At 37.8% G+C, this 23,252-nt stretch overlaps 1 non-coding gene across 1 annotated transcript; it reads left to right on the top strand.

Annotated features, from left to right (window-relative positions):
- The first annotated feature begins 6,370 nt into the window (after nucleotides 1-6,370).
- Nucleotides 6,371-6,443, top strand: TRNAW-CCA (transfer RNA tryptophan (anticodon CCA)). The gene has a single exon. It is a non-coding gene; the product is annotated as a tRNA-Trp (tRNA).
- Nucleotides 6,444-23,252: the final 16,809 nt, after the last annotated feature.

The raw sequence follows: 23,252 nt of genomic DNA on the forward strand, positions 1-23,252 counted from the left end.
CGTGAGCCACAACTACTGAGCCTGCGCGTCTGGAGCCTGTGCTCCGCAACGAGAGAGGCCGCGACAGTGAGAGGCCCGCGCACCGCTATGAAGAGTGGCCCCCGCTTGCCGCAACTAGAGAAAGCCCTCGCACAGAAACAAAGACCCAACACAGCCAAAAATAAATATAAATAAATTTTTTAAAATAATTTTTTAAAAAAAGGAGGATGTGGTAGGAGGATATTTAATATTTACAAGTATAGAGTTGGGATAATATCCATTCCACTTTAAATAATTCAATTTGCGTCCACTAATAGACAACTATAACTATTATGCCTGTTTCATAGATAGAGAAATTAGAATAGAATTTGTGTATTATGATAATAACTAGATAAACAGAATTCTCTAATTTTTGAGCTCAGTGTCATTTAATCATTTCAAAAGCTTATTATTCTCGGGTAGTAAGACTTTAAATTATTCAGAATTATTATCTTCATGGTTATATGAATATACAAGTAACACACTAAAAAGAAAATCAATTATAGGGCTATATATTTGAGGGTTTTTTCCTTTCCAATAGTGGCAACACATTTCCATGAAGTCATCCTTGAAGTCTTGATTTATCACAATTAAAGTGCCATTTCTGGGCTTAGTGATATAATCAGTTGCCACAAAACAGTTTTTCTCTATCTGGCAATAACTAGAGGCTTTGAGGTTGACCGTGAGGTCAGTTGGACTTTTTCACGTTATTGCAAGAACAGAGATATGCTCATGTATTTGTAAGAATGTGCAGAGCTATTTACAATAGCCAGGACATGGAAGCAACCTAAGTGTCCATCGACAGATAAATGGATAAAGAAGATGTGGCACATATATACAATGGAATATTACTCAGCCATAAAAAGAAACGAAATTGAGTTATTTGTAGTGAGGTGGATGGACCTAGATTCTGTCATACAGAGTGAAGTAAGTCAGAAAGAGAAAAACAAATACCGTATGCTAACACATATATATGGAATCCAAAAAAAAAAATGGTTCTGAAGAACTTAGGGGCAGGACAGGAATAAAGACACAGATGTAGAGAATGAACTTGAGGACACAGGGAGGGGGAAGGGTAAGCTGGGATGAAGTGAGAGAGTGGCATGGACATATATATACTACCAAATGTAAATTAGATAGCTAGTGGGAAGCAGCCGCATAGCACAGGGAGATCAGCTCGGTGCTTTGTGTCCACCTAGAGGGGTGGGATAGGGAGGGTGGGAGGGAGACGCAAGAGGGAGGGGTATGGGGATATGTTTATACGTATGGCTGATTCACTTTGTTATACAGCAGAAGCTAATGCACCATTGTAGAACAATTATACTCTAATAAAGATGTTGAGGAAAAAAAAAAAAGAATGTGCAGGGAAAACAGGAAAAACAGATGCCATCTCAGAAACAGGCCTAAAGGGAACAGAAGCCTTTGGACTTCAAGAATTCAAGGCAAATTCGGAGCCTGGGACACATTTCGGCTACTCCCCAGCAGGCCTGCAACACTCCCCAGTCTAGTGATCTGCCCTGAATGCTGACCCAGCTCCTGCTAATGCTACTTCTGCTCTCTCCACTCCCCAAAACACCTCTCTACTATTTGTTCTATGTCATGGCATCTTCTGTCTCAGAGATTCGTACATTTTGTCCCCACTGCCAACTCTGTCTCTCTTTATGTCACACAATCAAACCCTAAGAGCATTGATCTGATACTTACAGTCACTTTCTCATATAAAATATTCATACCTGACAGAATACTTTTTTTGGATTTCTCACTTTGTTGATCCCAACTTTCATTCAATGAACCATGGAGTAGATAGATGACCAGATTTCTCAATGAGGATCTGGTTATCACAAATGCCCATAGTCGATAGAGACCTCTCCAAAAATACACTTTGGTAAATCATCTTCAGTCTGGCTTTATAGAGCAACTGAGTTACAATTTCAGGTTCAGTGACACGTAATAATCTCAAAACAAAGTCATTTGTCTACCATCTTCTAAATAAAGAATTCAAACAAAATGCTGTTGAAGTCTCTCTGCTTCTATTCAGGTATAACCAAATTAGGTCAGCAAACACTAAAAAATATATTTAAAATCAATTAAAACATCCATCAATATCTCTTCTTCTCCTAGACAACGTAATTAGTCTTTCATTGTGTTCCAACACTTTCTTTCTTTCCACTTTAGTAAGTTTTCTTTATAAGACTAACTGGTGCCTCAGTGGCTTGCCAGATTCAGGAGGAAAGGAGGAATCTCAAACCACAAATAACCATTTCAGTCGAGCAGTTCAAATATGACTGAGGCATGAGCTTCAGCATTGTTCAATCTAAAGCTATTTCTTGTTTTGTGTGTATTTTTTGGGGTTGGTTTTGAGGAGATAGAGGTTAACAAATTACTTTAATGTACTTTTTGAATGGGTAATACATGTACACTATATACCATTTAAAAAGTACAAAAGGCTATACATAACAAGTAAGTCTACAGCTATATTAATTGGGTATTGATGCAATAATGCTGTATAACACACAACCCCAGAACTTAGTGACTTACATTAACAAGCACTGATTTCTCTCACTTACAAGCCTACAAATTGGCAGGGGCACCTCCACTTCCGACTGTGGGCTGTGTGGCCTTGGTTCTAGGCTTTGGATCAAGTTTGGGGATAATCCACACGTGTCTTTCAGAGTCACAGGCTGAAGAGACAGTGGCTACCTGGGTCATGTTATTCTCATGACAATCACAGAAGCATATGACTAAGCCAGAACTGCCCATGCTTGTATCGTATCTGCTATATTCTATTGCCAAAGCAAGTCATGTTTCCAAGACCTAGTCACTAGGGCAGGAAATTATACTCTATCTTAAAGGGGAGAGGGCATGGGAGTGAATATTTGCTGAACAATAAACCAATCCCCTTTGTTCCCCAGGCACAGAGTTCCCCTCTGGATACAAGACTTGTTACTCATTGCTTGTGTAAAGAGAAATGCTATGCAAATATAAGTATACTCACAAATAAATACTTTAATGCCATGGTATCATTCTACACACACAGTTCTATACCTTGGCCCCTTCTCCCACTTAAAGATATATCTCAGGGAGTATTACATGTCAGTACACAGGGTTGCCTCATTTCACTTAATACAACTTTATACTGTTACATAAAATGGATACACAATCATTTATTTAATAAATGCTCTATTGCTGGACATTTAGTTGTTTCTGATGTTTTATCATTTTAATCAATGCTGCAATGCCTATCATTGTATATGTTTTTGCAAATATCTATAGGATATATTCCTAGAAGGGATATTACTAGTTCCAAAGTTCTTGCATTTTGTTTTGATAGCTCTTTCTAAATTTTCTTGAATAAAAATTACACAATTTAACTTACCATGAGCAATGTAAAGGGGTGCCTGATTACCTACACCCTTGCCAACACAAATCAAACCATTTTATCTTTGCCAAGCTGATAACTTAGAAAAAGACCTCTTATAATTTGAATTTGTATTTCACTATGTCACTTCTTATGGGTGAAGGTGATACATTTTCATATGATAAAGGACCACGACTACTATGTATGGCAGACCTCTCTGGTCTGTAGGGTCCTTTTCCATAACTTCTCCTACCCTACCCCACAGACTCTACTGTATAGTTGGTTTAGATAACTATATTTGTATTATATGATATTATTTCACAGGGTGGGCCCCAAACTCAAGGTGTGGGTTCCTGAGGTAGAAACTTTTGAGGACACACAACTAAGAGTAAGCCTCTAGTCTGCATTTTGCCTCTAAATTAAATCATAAGACAACGGAGAACAGACATTTTGTCTCTGACAACTATTAAAATACTCAGTACAATGTCCTACAGAGCTGAAAAATAATAATTCTTGACTCTCTGAAGCAGCATGAGCTATCTCAGCTGATAAAGACAACAACCAAGCAACTCCTTTTGACCAAAAGTCCAGAGCAACCTACAAATGCTATGAACAACAAATGACAACCCCAGGAATCAGTCCTATCCAAGGGGTTCACATGGTCAGAATCATAACACCAAGGACAATGAGAGAAGCATAGCAGGGTTCAGCTTCCAAAAAACTTTGTGTTCCTGAGAGAAAGATTCTTCATAAATAAAAGTACTAAAATTAACTATGTACTGACTAGGCATATTTAGTTAATTGCACTGTGACCCTCCCAGGTAATATTTTTTCTTCAAGAAAATTTTATAGACACATTAACATTTTTATTCATAACGACTTGAAATTACCCGTTGAAACACTAAATAAGAGCTGAGACGATGAGCTTAAAAGACTCTGCTATAACTGAAGTCATAGTAGAAGCTACTGTAGTGGATAAAAAAAGTTAGACTATAACCCATTATGTTTAACCTTTAATGCAACAACTGTAAAATTTACTATGACTCACTAGTGGCTGATTAAGAGGTTCGGATGTCAGTGCCAGATAAGAAGTGTCTAATCTCTCCCAATATTAGAGCTACAGTATTCTAACCACTTTACAAATGGTTTCTGCAATTCACTGGGCACTCATTATTGAATGTACCAAAACCTTGCTAGAATATTCTCTTTAGGGGTAGCGTCATGCCTCTTTGCAGAGGAACAGTCTTTAAATGGGAGTCTTTGGTGACCATGGCAATTCAACCAGACTGTCTGGTTGAAAGACCTGCTTGTACTAAATTATTCTCTGTGAAAAATAACAGTATTGGGCTTCCCTGGTGGCGCAGTGGTTGAGAATCTGCCTGCCAATGCAGGGGACACGGGTTCGAGCCCTGGTCTGGGAAGATCCCACATGCCGCGGAGCGACTGGGCCCGTGAGCCACAATTACTGAGCCTGCGCGTCTGGAGCCTGTGCTCCGCAACGGGAGAGGCCGCGATGGTGAGAGGCCCGCGCACCGCGATGAAGAGTGGTCCCCACTTGCCACAACTGGAGAAAGCCCTCGCACAGAAACGAAGACCCAACACAGTCATAAATAAATAAATAAATAAATAAAAAAGAACGTGAATTTAAAAAAAAAAAAAAAAAAAATAACAGTATTATGTGATTCCAATGTGCTCATGGTGTTCCTCTTTCATTCTTATTCCAGGTAGGTTCTGCTATCATCCAAATTGTTAAATCTCTAGCAGACCTCCCTCAGAGACTTAGGGACCTTGCTTCTGAAATTCAAGGCCACTGCCTCCAAGTGTCACTGCTTTCCTCAAATAGTAAAGACTTAGCAGACCCAATAGGACCTCCGAGGCTTTTACTTTTTCTTTTTTCTAAGTAATTAAATCTTAAAATAAAATTCAATATTCAGGAATATTTTTGATAGATATACCAATTTAAAGAATGTGAATCACTAGTAAATGCTAGAGTATCTTTCAGTATGCTGTCTCTATTGTAAGTTGCTACTTGTTTTAACTTAGAATTAGGCCAATCTTCCCCTCATACCTGCACTTCATTAGAGACTTTTCTTGCTCCAACCCTCACGTCATCTGCTGGCCCAGATGCTTGAGAGGAAAGCTTCAGAACCTGGACCCAGCAAGGTGTCAAATGTCCAATTAAATTAGCAACAATTCTTATGCTGTCTCTCCTTGAGATAGTTCATGTTTAAGAGAATGTACACTGTTGCATCCAAATGAAACTGACCCAAATCCTAAGGCAAGAAAATGTATTTATCCCAAACCTCCTCTCTTACTCTCACCAAAATTTTAATTTCAATCACTAATTTGTTCAATCAAGAGAGTAGGGACATAAAAATGTAATATGTCACTCAACATCTTCCACCAATTCATGTGCTAAATGAAGTTCCTTGAGTTATCCATCTCTATATGGTTTTATCGTTTGCTCCTGCAAGCATCCCTTTCCAAGGGCCAAGTAACTATATTTAATCTATGGGTAGGAATTTTCTGACTGCTTTGTTTCTTTTGAAGCTATCAGAGATATCTGGCTCCTCTTTACCTCAACTGACTTTGTGCTTTCAGAAAGTGACCTTTTCCATTCAGTTCTTTTAAACAGCATCTCCCTTTAATTCACTCTGACATAGGAAACACAGTCTTTAAAATGTAGGCTTAAGTTACTTCTCACACTAATGAATTGAATGAGTTTGCTGCTATTGATATAGAAATTGATATTAATTTCTGATCCTAATTGATTTCACAAATTAATTAGCAAAGTAAATAAGATACTGGAAAAAAATCAATAGTTCTTATTTTATGATATTTACATATTACTCATGTAATACATATGAATTACATATTATACCCATATTTACAAACATAGGTGCTTTCGGTATGATCCTGCTTAGTATTATCGATTCACAGATATATCCTAACTCAGGCATCAACCACACTCTTAATTATCCTGGCACAGGGACTTCCCTGGTGGTCCAGTGGTTAAGACTCCACGCTCCCAATGCAGGGGGCCCAGGTTCAATCCCTGGTCAGGGAACTAGATCCCTTATGCCACAACTAAAGATTCCGCATGCCTCAAAGAAGTTCTCGCATGCCGCAACTAAGACCCGGTGCAACCAAATTAAAAAAAAATTAATTATCCTGGCATAGCCATTTTAGGAAACTATAAATAATATCTTTAAAATAACTATAAATATAACTATTATAATAATTATAATAACTATAAACAGAGTAGCTTTGACTTCAATTCTGAAGATAATACCAGGTAGTAGATATTTATATAACTTATGAAGAATGTAGACCGAGCAGAAAGTATGAAACAAAAATGTGGTTTTCTTATAGGCAGTGTTATAAGCCTAAATACATATAAAGAATTTAAAATATAATCATTAATCTTTACAAGAACCTTATGATATAAATAGTATTTGTATTTTACAGATAATGAAAATTAAGCTTAGTGAGGTAAGTGACTTTCCCAGCATCACATAAACACTAAGTGGCTGGGCTAGATTGTGCAGTAATGACCCTCCCCCAAAGCATTTCTCCTTATATCAGGGATGCCCAGTTCATCTATTTTTCCTTTTGTTGCTTGTGCTCTTGATGTTGTATCTAAGGAACCATTGCCTAATCCAAGGACACAAAGATTTAGTCCTATCTTTCCTTCTAAGAGTTTTATAGTTTTAGCTCTTACATTTAGGTCTTTGATCCATTTGGAGTTAATTTTTGTATATGGTGTGAATTCAGGGTTCAACTTCATTCTTATGCATGTGGATTTCCTCTATCAGTTACTTTTGGATGCACAACCAACCAAAACTTAGTGTTTTAAAACAGTAAGTATTTACTGTTTCTCACAAGTCTATGGACCTGCTGGGCAGTTCTGGTCCAGGCTGGCTCACCTGATCTCTGCAATCAGCTAGAGGCTCTGTTGAAACTGAAACTGGATGGTCTTCACTCATATGTCTGTGGGCTGTCAGGCTAGTTCAAGTAGCGAGGCTCAGCTGGGATGGCTCACTTCTGCAACATGTTTCTCCACATGGTTTCCATCTTCCAAGAGACTAGCCTCAGTTTCTTCATGTGGTTGACTTGGAGTTGCAAAGAGCAGCAGGAGAAGACAAGCTCCAATGAACAAGCACCTTTCAAACCTCTGCTGTGCCCTGTTAGCTTATATGCCATAGGAAACTGCAAGACACATGCCCAAGCCTCAGAGCCAGTGTTTATACGAACATCTCTGCTACAACCCTGGGTACCACACAGTCATACCCCAAATTCTGGTGTTACCAGTGCTTATCTCCACAACCACCACTGTTATTCTTTAGCACCAGATACAAAATAATGTTTAGGAAAGCAGTTCCTCATATCAGTACCACCTGCTAGTGTCTTGTTCTCAGCTACATGTCTAGCACCTACTAGTGAGTGCCACAGTGTAGACACTAAATGAATATCTACTGAGTGAATGAAAGTACAGGAAAATTGAGGGAGCAAAATTGGGGTCCAGTTTTCATATACTGAGTGGCATAGTTTAAGCCTATGCCATGTACTTATACCAAGTGCACATTGTTCCTATTTACTTCATGAGTTAAAGTTTTAAAATAGATGCTGGATAATCCAGTCTATCACACAGATTTCTGTAGCCTTCCCTTTTACGTTGGCAATATTTTCTCTAGTTTTATTATAATCACCTTTAGTGATAAGCTTTTCATCATTTACCTTGTGGCTACATCCTACCATATAACAAAATGTGATTTAGGAAACAATTTTGCCACACCATACAGTGAGGCTTCTTTTCTCTGTTACAGTCACTTCAAAGGTTCAGCTAACACTCTGGTGGCATTAAGCATCAATGTAAGGAAGGGAAATGTTAAGATCCTCGTTTCAGATTTTTTAAAATGTGCACTCTGGCTAGGAGAATTGGAGAATTAGAAAATTTGAAGGCACTTAAAACATTTGGTCCAATTTTCTGATTTCACCTCGTACTCTATTCTACCCACACCAAAAGGGGATGAGCCCAAGAAAAAAACAAGGTGGGACATGACCCTGTGTAGATAATCGCCCCTTTATCCCTGTTACTCTGAGATATGACAGTACATTGGATATTCAGGCAATTTACACTTGAAGGGTATACTGAGGATCAACCACAGTACAGTACAATGGCACATTCCTATAAATAAAAGGAAATAATTCGGGAAGGGCAAACTTCCCAGAATGCTGCAGCTATCGATGATAGGGTGGCTCAGCTGGACATTATCTAACATTATAAAGGAAAGTAGTCCAAAGCTTAGGTGAAGTCTTTGAACCTGATAATTCACAATTATAGCCAGCACCGAATTTTTGTAGCACTATGCAGCATTCAAAGCATTTTCATGTGCATCATCCCAAACTTGGATTATAATAGCCACCTAATATGACATTGCTTTCTGGAGATTTTCCTTCCATGTGCTATAGCCTTGCCTCTTGATGTTCTTCATAGACAGTTCAGTCCTTTTCACCCAATAGATTTCTGGGTATCAAGGATTCTCAACAATATTTGGTATGATGCTTTCAGAATCTTTTGGAAGCAAATGCCTCGGGCTAGTCATCATTTCACAGCTATCTTAGATCCATCCTGACACATAACTTAGAAAGGCATTCTGTTATAGTTCTCAAATTACTGTCATTTAATATCTTACTTGTATCAGCACCACCTGTGTCTTACCCACATCAACAGCACCCACAGATCAAAAATTTGAATGATAAAGAGATTACTTCTAAGGTTCTGTTCTACACATTCAAAAGAATGTTTCTTATATTTGTAGGGTACTTTACAACTTAAAAGTGGTTTCACATATATTACCTCATTGGGCATATCTTCTCTGAGAAACATACAGCTGGTAATACATTATGAATTGCGTCACTTTCCCAGCCCTCTCAGGGTCTCCCAGTGTAGCTTCCTAAAACTATTGAGGATCTCATTTATATTATTTAGGTTATATTATATAAGGTACTATACTGTATTAGTAAGAAGATGATTTGATCTTTAAGTATGTGATTATTCTATTATAAAATGTGGTATTCCAAATAGCTACTTGCAATATACCAGTAATTTTAAAAGTGTGGATCCTGGAACAGCGGTATCAATACCTTAAGAATAACTATTTATGTTATGGTTGCAAATGCAGATTCCTGGACCTATCCCCAAACCTAATAAATCAGAATCTCTGGAAGTGAGGTCATGGAATCTAAACTTTTAGACACCTGAGGGTTGCTAGAGTGTTGCTATACATCCCCCAAATCTGAGAATTATTGCCTAACAATGAGCTTGATTTTCTTAGGGTTCTCACTGCAACTTAGAAGAAAGTTCTGTGCCTTTAGAAACTGCAAGAACTCTTTAAGGCAATTAGCATACCATTTAGCAAGTAATTCAAATTTAAGGAAAAAGAACAATGGGATTCAAATTATCATCAAGACATACTTCTGTGCAGTGCCCTGTACTTGGTGCTGTAAAAACTGTAGAAATTGATACAATTTCATAATAAATATTCAATCTGCAATGATGAGCTCTGTCAATCCTAGAAAAGATAAATGTAGAGTTTAATTAGAAAATAGATGTCTCTCTGAATGTGAGGTGAAAGCTGGATAAAATGCATTTCTGTCTGCTTCATAAGGTACTATTCAAAAAATGTCATTGTTATAATTTGAAAAGTATTATTCAGAAGAAGACAGATTTCAGTTCAGTAGCTTTGACTGTAAGAAAACCAAGAAATAAAAGCCAAATGGATGAAAGCTAAGTCATGGATGAGTGAATTTAAAAATTATTACATATCTTTAAAGTTAGCTAAAACATTATAGCCAAATCCCAATTTGTCTCTCAACAGAATGATAGGCCAGGAGATCTTTACAATATGAGATATTTCTCATGATGTATACTGAAGTAAGGAAATTTCTTATTCCATGGTACTTGGCTTGTGTTGCTTCTTTATGAATTATGTCCTGATATTTTTAGATGATTACTGAGAATGTCAAAATAATATTGAGTTAGATGTATTGTCATGTCTTTCATGAGTTTAAAACAGCCCATTCTCTAGAAAGGTAATCAGCTGACATCAATCTGACTCTGAAGGGAAAGCATTTTGTCCCAGGGAGTTCCAGGAACAGTATTGCAAAAATTACCTGTAAATCTAGCATGCAAGGTTAAGTCAAACCATGACAGCTGGAGGTGGTAAGAAGCAGATATTTGGACCAAGTTTGGGGAAGGCTGGACCAGACAACTGCAGAAGTTTAGATTTCTTAATTCACTGTGCGTACATAAATAGCAGTTAGTTCTTTGCTACAATAACACTTCATAACAAACACCACAAAATCTCAGTAGCCTACAACAGTAAGAGTTCATTATTCACATGTCTGGAGTTACCTGCTGACCTTGTCTGAGGATCAAATGGCTATCAGTTGATCTAAACTCTTCCCAATTCGGATGACTGGAGGAACTAGGCATAGTCTACATGTCTCTCATCATCCGGAAGGTTAATCCAGGCATATTCTTATGGCAATGGCTAAGGCACAAAAGAGAGCAAATGGAAATATGCAAAGTCTCTAGAGACTTAACCTCAGGACTGGTACACAATCACTTTCACCATATACTATGGGGTGAAGCAAGTCAGAAAATCAGTACAGATCCAAGGGGTGGGAAAATAGACTATGCATCTTTAGTAAGAGGAACTGCAAGGTCTCATGGTAACGGGCATGAACATAAGAGGGGAATGAAAAATAGAAGTCAGCATTGCAATTTCATTGCATGTATTATTGAGTTCCTCATCTCTGTAGATATCATGCTGTGCAATGTGGGTAATAAGAAGCATAAGACCTAGCAGTGATTTCTAAACATGGAGGGCTTGTTAAAATATAAATTGCTGGACCTGCCCCCAGGAAGTTGGTTGAGAGGGGACCTGAGAATGTGCATTTCTAGTGAGTACCCAGATGATACTGATGCTGCTCGTACAGGGACCATACTTTGAGAGCTACTGTTCTATGGATTTGGAATTAGTAGGAACTTTTAGGGATACTAAGACAACTGAAGGGCACTGATATTTATAGGAAAGGCAATTTGAAGTGAAGTAGGAGAATTTGGGTGAGATCATTCCCAAGACATTCAAACAGCTCATTCAGAATAGGAGATTAATCAGGGGCCTTTGCTGCCATCTTAACATTCTCTGATTTAACTGCCCCACGTAGCCAAGTGAACAGCATGGAGCTGGGAGTGACTGCTCCTCTAATGCCTGATGAAAGTCACACACAAAACTCTACGTCGGCAAACAAATTTTGCAAGCATCACTTTCTTGGAAAAATTAAATAAAATAAAGGTTTGAGACACTAATCACACTTCAAGTAAATCAGTAAAAGCACCCAACTTTTTCTAAGATCAAATTAGCCACAGGTTGGGGGACAAAGATAAGCATTGAGAAGTGAGATTCTGTGTGAGCTTTCCCTGTTTAAGCCCTGATCTCTGCTGGGACATGATAATAATAAGTTAAGGGGTTATTTCTGAGGGAAGAGAAATCACAATGAAGCAATGAATAAATGAGACCTTAATTTGGGGGAGAGCAGGAAAATACTGTTAAACTACTTTCAGGGGATCAGTGAACTACAACCAGGAAAGATAATGTGATAAAATGTGAAGTTTTTTATATTGAGACGTATGTGAGACTTAGCTTAGCCTGACACCATGGTTAAGTACTGAGCAGAAAGAAAGAGCTCATAAGCTATTATTAGGCAAATAAAAAGCAGATTACATTTTACCAAAAAAGAATGCTATTTCTAAAAGTGTGCAGGCAAATATCAAAGGTGAATCAGTATTTCCAGATCCCTATCTTTGGAGACATCTTTAACTAGTACTCATTACAACAAAAAAATGAGAAGGTATAAAGAGCATTTGAACTCATTCAATATCAATTTTATTAGTGTCTCTAAATGCTCATTTCAAAATTGAAATTAATAGAGAAGGAACCAAAAAAGAGAGGCATGTTTTCAAGTTTTAAACATTTTCTTTATTGATCCCCAGTCCTTCTATTTAATCTTAATGAAAAAAAATATTTATATAACTGAACTAAAGGGCAAAAACTGTTTTTCGGGAATAAATATACATCTGCTATGCTAATACAGATTTGAATGAAACATTTTGCAAATTTATTTAATAAATTATATTATGTGAGCATGAATTTAATAATATAATGATCATTAAGTGGTATTTATGTTATCATAAATATCCGTTTACATGCTTTAGTTCAAACATGAACTAAAATCTTGGAAAATAGTGGTTTTGCCACTTGAGAGAGATGTCTCTCTCTTTATCATTATTAATTACCTAGACCACACAGACACACTGAGAATTGAATTCCAATTTGACTGAAATGATAAGAAGGATATTATAATTTCACACTGAGGTTATTTTTATCTTTTTATCTATTTGAGTGTTTTCCCTATGAAGCTCCCCACCTCCACCTCCATCCACTACCACATACAGTGAAAATGTTCCCTAAAACCCAGGAGAATTAATAGATTATTTTCTTCATAATGGTTATCACACAATCATAGCTCCTCATTTATTTTTTCGTGTTAACTAAAAAGAAAAGCTGCATGAGAGCATCTCTAAAGATAGCAAGAGGCTTTTTAGTTATCTGTGAAAACTTGCTTTAAATATAAGGGGAAGGAAATCATTGGAAGTTAGGGAAAGAAAATGTGCAGAGAAAAAGACCTATCAATTGAGAAATACACACACACACACACACACACACACACACACACACACATACCATGTCCTTCTCATCTACCAGAATAGGAAGACGAATTTAATTTGGGCTGGGCATGGGGGTTAGAGGCAGAAATGTTAATAAAGGAAACAAAATTCAGGCAAGTTTCTTAAGTATCTTTTCCCCATGATTTAACAATATGAGTTTTCAGATAAATACAGAATCTTACTAAAGGGTAAAGATAATGCTGCTTTTTGTTAGACTTTTCATAAAACTCACTTTCTTTCCTAAATTCTTTTGACCTCAGCAACAAGAATTTCAAGAAGTGGTGGGATTAAGCCCTAGGGTTAAGTTGCTGATGTCTAGACAACTTGGAATTGGATTCAAATAGAAATTGGAGCCCTTGCATGGATGAAAAATTTATCAAACTGGTTCCATTTTTAAAAAGACCATTAGAGTCATATAACTAAATGCATTTTTGCTTCCAAAGAAGATAAATTACTTATTTGTAGCATATAAATTCCGGAGTGCAGTGCCTTGATTTAATGCATCCAGCATACCAGTGAGCCAAATTTCACCAAAATCCAACAGAAATCCAAGTGAAGTGAGAAGAAAGTTTCTCCTGAGCATTCATTCCAGAATCTATTTAAATCTAGCCCAAAATGTGCCACACTTCTCCGGGTGGATTAATTTGATTCTATCAGAAAGAAGCTGATCCCAAATTCTCCCCTAGATATTCGGTTGTACTGCAGACTTATACTATCATTGAAAACACCTAGGACTCTATTCCCAATTTCTTGTCAGTGGTCATTAGGCGTTGTCATTAGCATTGCTAACTCCCTCTTGTGGCCACTTAGACAAGAGTAGACCCTCTTGAGCCCACCATGGATGCAACTATGTTCTAGGGGTTCCAGGCTGAACATCTGACATCAAGGAGATGTTGATAACAGAGGCCAGTTCAGCCTGGGACCACTCAGAGAACATATTTTCATCTGACACTAATTCCAGATTCAAACTTCATTTCCCACTACTTTTACGTAACAGAAAAGTAGAATAGTGCACGTTTTGCAGGAATGCTTTGAAGCTTATAAGCAGGGCAGATCAATTAAATCTCTGAAGAAACATAAATAGAGTGATTGACAACAGCCTTTCCCCAGTAATAATAATGGTGAAGATTTATTGCGGGTTTACTATGCCCCTGGGGTTGTAAACTTTACTTGCATATTTCATTCAATTCTCACAAAAACTCCATGACGTAGGTTCTGTTACTATCTTCATTTCACAAAAGTTACTGATGATTAGAAAAAATAAGTAAATTTCCTAGTCATCCCTAATAAGTAAATAAACCCAAGAACATGGGTGTTTTTCCTTTCCAAAAATGTGTGTCATATTTTCCTTAAAGCTGTCAATGAAAGAGATGGGGAGAGAGGATATAAAGGAGGGGGGAAGGAAAAGAAGAAGGGAGAGATGGAGAGAGAGAGAAAAAAATGGATTTGGCTAAAGGTTGAGTTGCTTTGCCCTCTGTCTCTTCTCTAAGACAATACTTGAGGAGAATCCTGATGCCAGATATTGAAAGCAAAAACAAAAACAAAAAAAACTGAGAGCAAGAGTCTTTTCTTGGTCTCTAGTGTGCCCCCCCAAAGCCCATCTTCTCTGGGTCTTGCAATTATTCTACTGAAAAAAAGTGATACGAAGTATTTTAGAACTCTAGAGACCATCCTTTTTAACATTCTACCACGTGAGGGGAGAAAACTGGTTTAAATATATCATCTAAATATATTCCAAGTATGGTATGTTTGTCAAGTATTTAGATATTTTTCTGTATATACATTATATGTATTATGCAATGGACCCTTATTCTTGCATTACTGAAGAATTTTATTATAACTAAACTGGAACTAGAACATATATAGCATTTTTATCACTTGAATCAGCTCCAAATTAGTAGTCCTAGATTTATTTGCACCTGATAGGAATGATAGGAATGAATTTGACCAAATGAACCATTTTCAACAGACTGTTTGGTAGGGGAAGAAATGTTATGCTGTTCAGTTTCTGAAATATTCACCTTCTTTTTTCTTACAACTTCATGGTCAGCTTAATGTTTTTCATCAGAAACATTAAACTTTCTAAGGCCTCAGGGAATTTAAAAACACCAGAGCAGCCCCACAAACAATCCACACAGCATATGCAATTGGATTGGCTCATGTAAAATATTTTGCCTCTTCAATGAGAATGGAGACAAAAAGGTACCCAATAATCTTTTCTTGTATAAGCCCCCTTACAGGTAAAATCTACATACCAAGAACATGCCACTGCTCCCCAAAACTTGTCAAGTTGAGCAATTTGCCCCATTGCAGTAGAATAAGGTCTTGGAAATACTGTACTCTATAGTAATTTTTTTTCTTAGTCTGAACTTCTTCATGATGTACAGATATCACTTTTTTTCTTTAATGTGTGCAGACTAACAGGTCTCATCCATCTAGGATTAGTACTCCCCAGAGTACTAAACTAGGATTCTACTGCTCCCTCTTTCAGTCTCAACTCTAGTACTGTGTTTATGACTTGTCTATGACCTCAGTCGCCTCATCCATAAAATGAGGCAATCAGAGTTCCTCTGTTTGTCTTTAAGAGCTATTGTGAGAATGACAAAGCACTGTATGGAGGAAAGGAAGTGTTCATATCATAATTTCCTATGACTCCATTCCCCTCTGTTCCTAAGTCACTTATCCAGCCAGCCACCCACACCCTATACCCTCTCATATTATTTTCTCCCCTACTGGCTCCAGTCTTGCCCTTTCTCTTTTTACTTCCCTTTCTCTTTATTATTTTCCTATTCTTTCTCTGTTTGATTTTCTTTCCTCTTTGGCCTTAAAATTGTTCATCTTCCTCTCCTTGGGGTCATCAGAACAAGCAGCCATAAGGCCTCTATGGTCAGTTAGGTCTTCTGGACAATCACATGCTATCAGTATTCACTTGCATTATACCCACTCATCCCCCACCCCTCACCCACAGAATTGACCTGATGGGACATTCAAGAATTATGAGTTTATTAGGTATTTTAGGAAAAAAGAATTCAACTGAACCCGGAATTGTGCCTATGGCACAGTGTAGTGTATGTCAGTGACAGGAGGAAGACATTTTCCTCTGCCCTTCTAGGCTCTTCAGGCTGGCCTAAGAATTAAATTGACATGAGACAGCTTAACAGGAGAAAATCACACAAAAGTTTAATAACATGTATACATGGGAGAGACCTGAAACCAAGCAGGACCCTGTGGGGCTCCTGGGCACAGAAGCCTTTCTGCCCCGCATTTCTTGACTCCAGCCTCCATGACCTTCCCTGAGTTCCTAAGGGCAGATTCAAACAGTTGCTAATCAGGGAAGGGAGGAGGAGCAGAGACAAGGCAGAAGCAGCCAAGAAACAATAGTGCATCCTTGGGGCAGGGTCCTGGTTCCACGCAAGGGATACACAGAACAATGTCTTTAAGCTCTTTAAGATGTCAGCATTCTTCATACCAGAGAAAGACAACCTGAGGCTAAATTAAAGGTACCAGAGAAGCTCACCAAGAAGATTACCTGAGACTAGATTAGAGGCGCAGCCTCTGTACACAACCTAATCTTGTCAGCAACCCCATCCTTGAACCACTGCTATAAAACTCCCCATCAAATCCTCCCGGGTTGGGACACATAGTTTTTCAGGGCAGGAGCCTGCTGTGTCCCCCTTTGCCTGGCAAAGCAGTAAAGCTATTCTTTTGTACTTCACCCAAAACTCTGTCTCTGAGATTCGATTTGGCCCCTTTGCACGGAGGCCGAGTTTTCGTCATCAGACCCAGGAGAACTGAGTGACTCGCCAAAATGGCTGAAGCCCTCACCTTAAATACCATCTTCAGCTAAAGACAGAAGATGTTGGGGATAGTGGTTTGGGACTTGAAAGGGGAGGAAGGCAATTGACATGGAGATGGAAAAGCAAATGTTTGGTAAACAAGTATTTGCTGGGCCCTGCAGAGACAATGGGACACAGATTGGACTCTCATCTCCAGGCCCTGCTAGGTTTCCTGCACCTCAACTAGCCCATATTCTTTTCAAATATCTCTGATGATAACTCTTTTCTGGAATAGGTCCTCTAACTAAATTCATCAGGCAGTTTAGGGGGAAGGTCAAAGCTTCCTCCTGAGTCTTTTGGACATTGATTGTTTTCAGCTGCAAAAAATCCACATGCCAAAGAGACATACTGGGGTGGCAAGTTTTGCTTCCCCACATCAGTTACTTTTTTTAAAGTATTTTCTGGGTGATTATTAAGAATGTACTATAACATTAAAATGTCCTTATATTTTATTATATGGATTAGTAGTGTGAAATAAATTCATATTTTATAGCAAGACGTGAAAAATTTAAACATAAAAAAGAATGTTCTCTGCCCTTTGGCCTCCTCTCTCCCGGCACTGTGCATTGTGTATCTGCATTATGCATTGACCAAACCTCCCCCATCTCAACCGGAAAGAGCAATATTCTCCCAGCATCAATAAGATAACTCCTTAAAGATAACATTCCTTCTTAATCTTGTAATGGGCCATGATGAGCCACAATCCACTACTCACTAGATTGTGTAACCTGTCAATAACACATCTTTTTTTGTTCAGCCCTCTGTCTCAAAACTGACATAACTGTGCGTTGACCCCCAACCAGTGGAACAGTTCTCAGAGCTTTCTGAGAGGCTGTTTCCGGGTTATAATCCTCAATTTGGCTCAAATAAAATTTCCATTTCTTTCTTAGATCAACTGATTCACTTTTTCATAGACAGTACTATATTTTAAGGGTTTTTTTTAAACATTTCTTTAAAAAATTAAACCTCCAGTGTGTGTGAAGCTGAAGACTTTACGGATTGTTTAAGTTGTGCCCAATTTAACAGCCTATTTCGATGAATACCTGGGGTAAAACAGTCCATGGCGGGTATGGGATGTGGAATGTTTTGTGCTCTATTAATAGAATTCATGGAAAAGAGATTTTTTTGCTGCTACCAATTCTCTCATAAATGGAAACTTTATATATTTTAATTGAACACACTGGTATACCTTATATATCTCTATTAAAACATTTATATTGTGAAAGTTTTGTCAGTATTTCCAATTTCATATATTGAATCATCCTGTACCAATTCCTTGCGGTGGCAGGGGGACAATTGTCCAATCAAATGTAGAAGGCAGCTGGAGATTGTGTTTTACCAGCAAAGCCTTCATAAAAAACTAGCCAGCGCCCAATTTTGTGACTTGAACAGTTAAAAATAATCTAAGTATAAAGAATGTACAATTTTTAAGATGTATTTATTTTAAAAAGTGAAGTAAAGTGCCTCTAGCAAGTTACACACAAGCAGCAAAGAAGAGTCAGTGAGTTAAAAATGACTGGCTGGTAGTGAGGTGGATGGACCTAGAGTCTGTCATACAGAGTGAAGTAAGTCAGAAAGGGAAAAACAAATACGGTATGCTAACACATATATATGGAATCTAAAAAAAAAAGAAAAGAATGGTTATGAAGAACCTAGGGGCAGGACAGGAATAAACATGCAGACCTACTAAAGAATGGACTTGAAGACATGGGGAGGGGTAAGGGTAAGCTGGGACCAAATGAGAGAGTGGCATGGACGTATATACACTACCATATGTAAAACAGATAGCTAGTGGGAAGCAGCCGCATAGCACAGGGAGATCAGCTCGATGCTTTGTGACCACCTAGAGGGGTGGGATAGGGAGGGTGGGAGGGAGACGCAAGAGGGAGGGGATATGGGGATATATGTATACATATAGCTGATTCACTTGGTTATACAGCAGAAACTAACACACCATTGTAAAGCAATTATACTCCAATAAAGATGTTAAAAAAAATGACTGGTTGATACAATCCCTTCCTTATATCTGGACTAGTTCTATATATTTCAAATATAACCTAAAATTGAAAGTAAGCACTGTTATATACATTATATATTATATTTGAGGAAACCTAGGATCTGCAGGCATGAGTATTAGGCTAAGGGTCACATGGCAGGGGGCATGGTGGTTCTGATTGTTGGAAAGGCGTCTATAATAAACTAAAGCCTATCCCATACAAATTCACTCTTGTTTTCACTTGTTAAAGATTTTCACCACTCTCCTGTCATCTCAGGAAAGCACAGTCCTGTTTCCCTCAGCACCTCCCAGTACAAATAGGGGAAGGGCTCCTCTGGATGTTCTAGGCTCCATGCTAAAACGTTCCTGGACATTTAATGGTTTCGGGACCTTTAAAAAGGAGGATGCCCTCCTAGGACTGATCAAATACTCGACTAGCTGCTATAGGTGTGTAACCATGAGGAGGGAACAAGAACTAGGGATACAGTCTGCAGATGCTGGTTCTGCCTCCTACTAGTGAAGGTACCTTTTATCTGGTGCCCCACCAATCTTTCCCTCAAAACATTTATACCCTCAGCAATCCTTCCCCCTCTGGATCCCAGGCGTCTTCCTAAGGATGAAGTAACCTAGCTCTTTCATCTTTGCTCTTATCCATGATGTTAAAATAAATTTAAGCCCTTACTTATTTGGGTCCTTGGCTTTTGTTATCTGATGCCAAGCTTCTGGATGTAAAACAAAGCAAAACAAAACAACAAAATCCTCATGTTTCTCTTTCAAAAAACTCAGGTCTTGAAAATCAAGAGTCCATGCCTTGGTATCAAGCTTACTGATATAAATCAGACAGAAAAAGACAAATACTACATGATTTCATTTATATGAAATCTAAAAAACAAACAAACAAACAAAACAAAACAAAACCTAGACTCACAGACACAGAAAATAATTAGTGGTTGGCAGAGGGAAGGGGGTAGGGGCGAAATGAGAGAAGGGAATCAGAAAGTACAGACTTCTTGTTATATAATAAATAAGTCATGGAGCTATAAAGTAAAGCACGGGGAATATAGTCAATAATATTGTATTAACTTTGTATGGTGACAGATGGTAATTAGACTTATTGTGGTGATGATTTTGCAATGTATACAGATGTCAAATCACTTTGTTATACACTAAAACTAATATAATATTGTATGTCAACTATACCTCAAGTTAAAAAAAGTCTGTGCCTTTAAACCCCCACATATATTAAAGAGTTTTAAAAACTTATCTAGGAACTCAATTGATTCTTTTGTTGTTTCTGAGATCTTTTGTATCCTACCTTCCCTGGAGCAAATAATTAAATGCCTCACTAAACTCAGTAGACTCAATGGGAGCAGAAGAATGTTGAAGAGTTAGGGGAAAGGTGGAGAAGAAAATTAATGTTGGTTAGTGTCATCCAAATGTCATCCCCCCACACATAAATATCTATTCAAATGGCCCTCTAGGCTGACCTGAATTAGTGATGAAGATCTGACTCAGTAATAGTCACCTAATAATTTACCAATAGCCGAGAGTGACAAGGCACAAAGACTCCACTTAATATTAGTCCCCACTATACCTGGTGAATATTGGAGTTCATCCGAGTATCACTCCAAACTATAACCAGTTGATTGACAGTAACAAGGAAACAATAGCTGAATCACAAAAGTGTCAGAGAACTAGAGAAGGGAAAATAACATAGTATAGTCACTAGTGATTTGTCTTATCCAGAATTATCTTCCAATTATTTACCAGTATGTCTAAGCAGATGTTGCCACTACTTCCTCCGTTCTTGACCCAAAATGTTTATAATAATACTCCATTAACAAAGTTTACCTGAGTGAATCTCTACATCTTCCAACATGAAAGAGTTTAAATAATTCAGGCTGACTCTGAATCCATTATTCTAACACAATACCTCAGTGAACCTTATGTTCACATTCCACATGACCTACCATAGATAGATTGTTAACAATGGCTGACGATTTGTTCATGTCTCCCTGTATCCACCACCTCAAAAGCCTAACATCCATTTTTAAAAGTTCAAAAATAATCAAAACTAAATAATATATATTTAAACTATTATGTTTAAAGTAAGAGTATAATAAATACCAAGTTCAGGATAGTGGATACCTGAGGGTAGGAGGGGAGTGATGGAAGCAGGGGAATGCAATAGAGAAGGAGCTTATGAGTAATAAGCTAATTTTAAGGATCTCTTCTTGGATTGGATTGGGTAGTGGGTCCCTGGGTGTTTATTCTGTAATAAACCAACCAACAAATGAAGGCCAAGCATGAATCAGTGATGATAATGCAACATAAACCAATAATTATGTTTAATTGATCTGTTCAACTGAGGCTCCACAAAATTAACTAACTAATAAATGGATGGCAAAGTTGTATAAATAAATGAAAATAAAAAAGGAATCAGGATACTATTCTTAATACATTAGTTTAAATGGAATTTAGGTCATAAGTTTTAAAGGAGACAAAGAAAGCCATTTTATAAAAATAAATGGTAAAATTCACAATGAAGTTGTAATACTTATAAATACCTATACATCAGATAACAGCAAAAACATCCATAAGGCAAATACTACAAATCATAAAAGAAAAAATAGAATAACACTGGTGATGGGAGATAATAATTTACATTTCTTGGGCCATAAAATTTCAAAAAGATCAAAAAATCTATAAGGAAACAGTACATGAAAATAGAATATTTGATAAAATATAGTATAAAGTGAACCAAATACTGTACTACTAAAGAAGAGAATACAAGTTCTTTTCAAATACCCATTCTTAAAAATCTTAAAATATTCTTAAAAATCGATAATATGTTAGTCACTGTAGAAAACAAACTTATGGTTACCAAGGGGAAAAGGGGGGGGATAAATTGGGAAATTGGGATTGACATACGCACACTACTATATATAAAATATAACTAAAAAGAACCTACTGTATGGCACAGGGAACTCTATTTGGTGCTCTGTACTGACCTACATGGGAATGGAGTCTAGAAGAGAGTGGATATATGTATATGTATGGCTGATTCACTTTGCTGTACAGCAGAAATGGACACAACATTGTAAATCAAGTATAATCCAATAAAAAATTTATTAAAAAAATATGTTAGTCACAAAGAAAATGTCAACAAACTGCAAAATGTAGAAATAGAACAAATAATATAACATTCTCTGATGAGAATACATCTAGCTGTTAACAACAAAACCAAAAAAGAAAAAGCTCTTATCTACTAAAAGTTTTGAAATACTTTCATATACTAGTTGAGTCAAAGAGGAAATACTAAATAATACTGCAAAGTATCTAAAAAATAATCATTAGAAATTATGTATCAAGACTCATGGGATATAACTGGAAGGAATACAAATAAATAATTTAAATATTTGATTTATCTTGCTTAACATATGAGAAAGAAATCACAACAAACAAAAGAAGGGAATAGGAAGGATAAGAAAAAGAAAATAAGGACAAAAGCAGATGGTGGGGCTTCCCTGGTGGTGCAGTGGTTAAGAATCGCTTGCCAATGCAGGGGACATGAGTTTGAGCCCTGGTCCAGGAAGATCCCATATGCCGCAGAGCAACTAAGCCCGTGCACTACAACTACTGAGCCTGTGCTCTAGAGCCCGCAAGCCACAACTACTGAGCCTGCATGCCACAACTACTGAAGCCCATAAGCCTAGAGCCCGTGCTCCACAACAAGAGAAGTCACCGCAATGAGAAGCCTGTGCACCGCAACGAAGAGTAGCTCCCGCTCGCCACAACTAGAGAAAGCCCGCGTGCAGCAACAAAGACCCAATGCAGCAAAAAATAAATAAATAAATAAATTTATTAAAAATAAAAGCAGATGTTGAAGCATTAAAAATTCAAAACTCTCAGGACTTTCCTGGTGGCGCAGTGGTTAAGAATCCTCTTGCCAGTGCAGGAGACATGGGTTCGAGCCCTGGCCTGGGAAGATCCCATATGCCGCGGGGCAACTAAGCCCGTGTGCCACAACTACTGAGCCTGCGCTCTAGAGCCCACAAGCCACAACTACTGAGCCCACGTGCTGCAACTACTGAAGCCCACGTGCCTAGAGCCCGTCCTCCACAACAGGAGAAGCCACCACAATGAGAAGCCCACACACCGCAACGAAGAGTAGCCCCCGCGCGCCACAACTAGAGAAAGTCCGCACACAGCAACGAAGACCCAATGCAGCCAAAAAGTAAATTAATT

This window comes from Balaenoptera acutorostrata, chromosome X (assembly GCF_949987535.1).
Source record: "Balaenoptera acutorostrata chromosome X, mBalAcu1.1, whole genome shotgun sequence".
Taxonomy (NCBI): Eukaryota; Metazoa; Chordata; class Mammalia; order Artiodactyla; family Balaenopteridae; genus Balaenoptera; species Balaenoptera acutorostrata.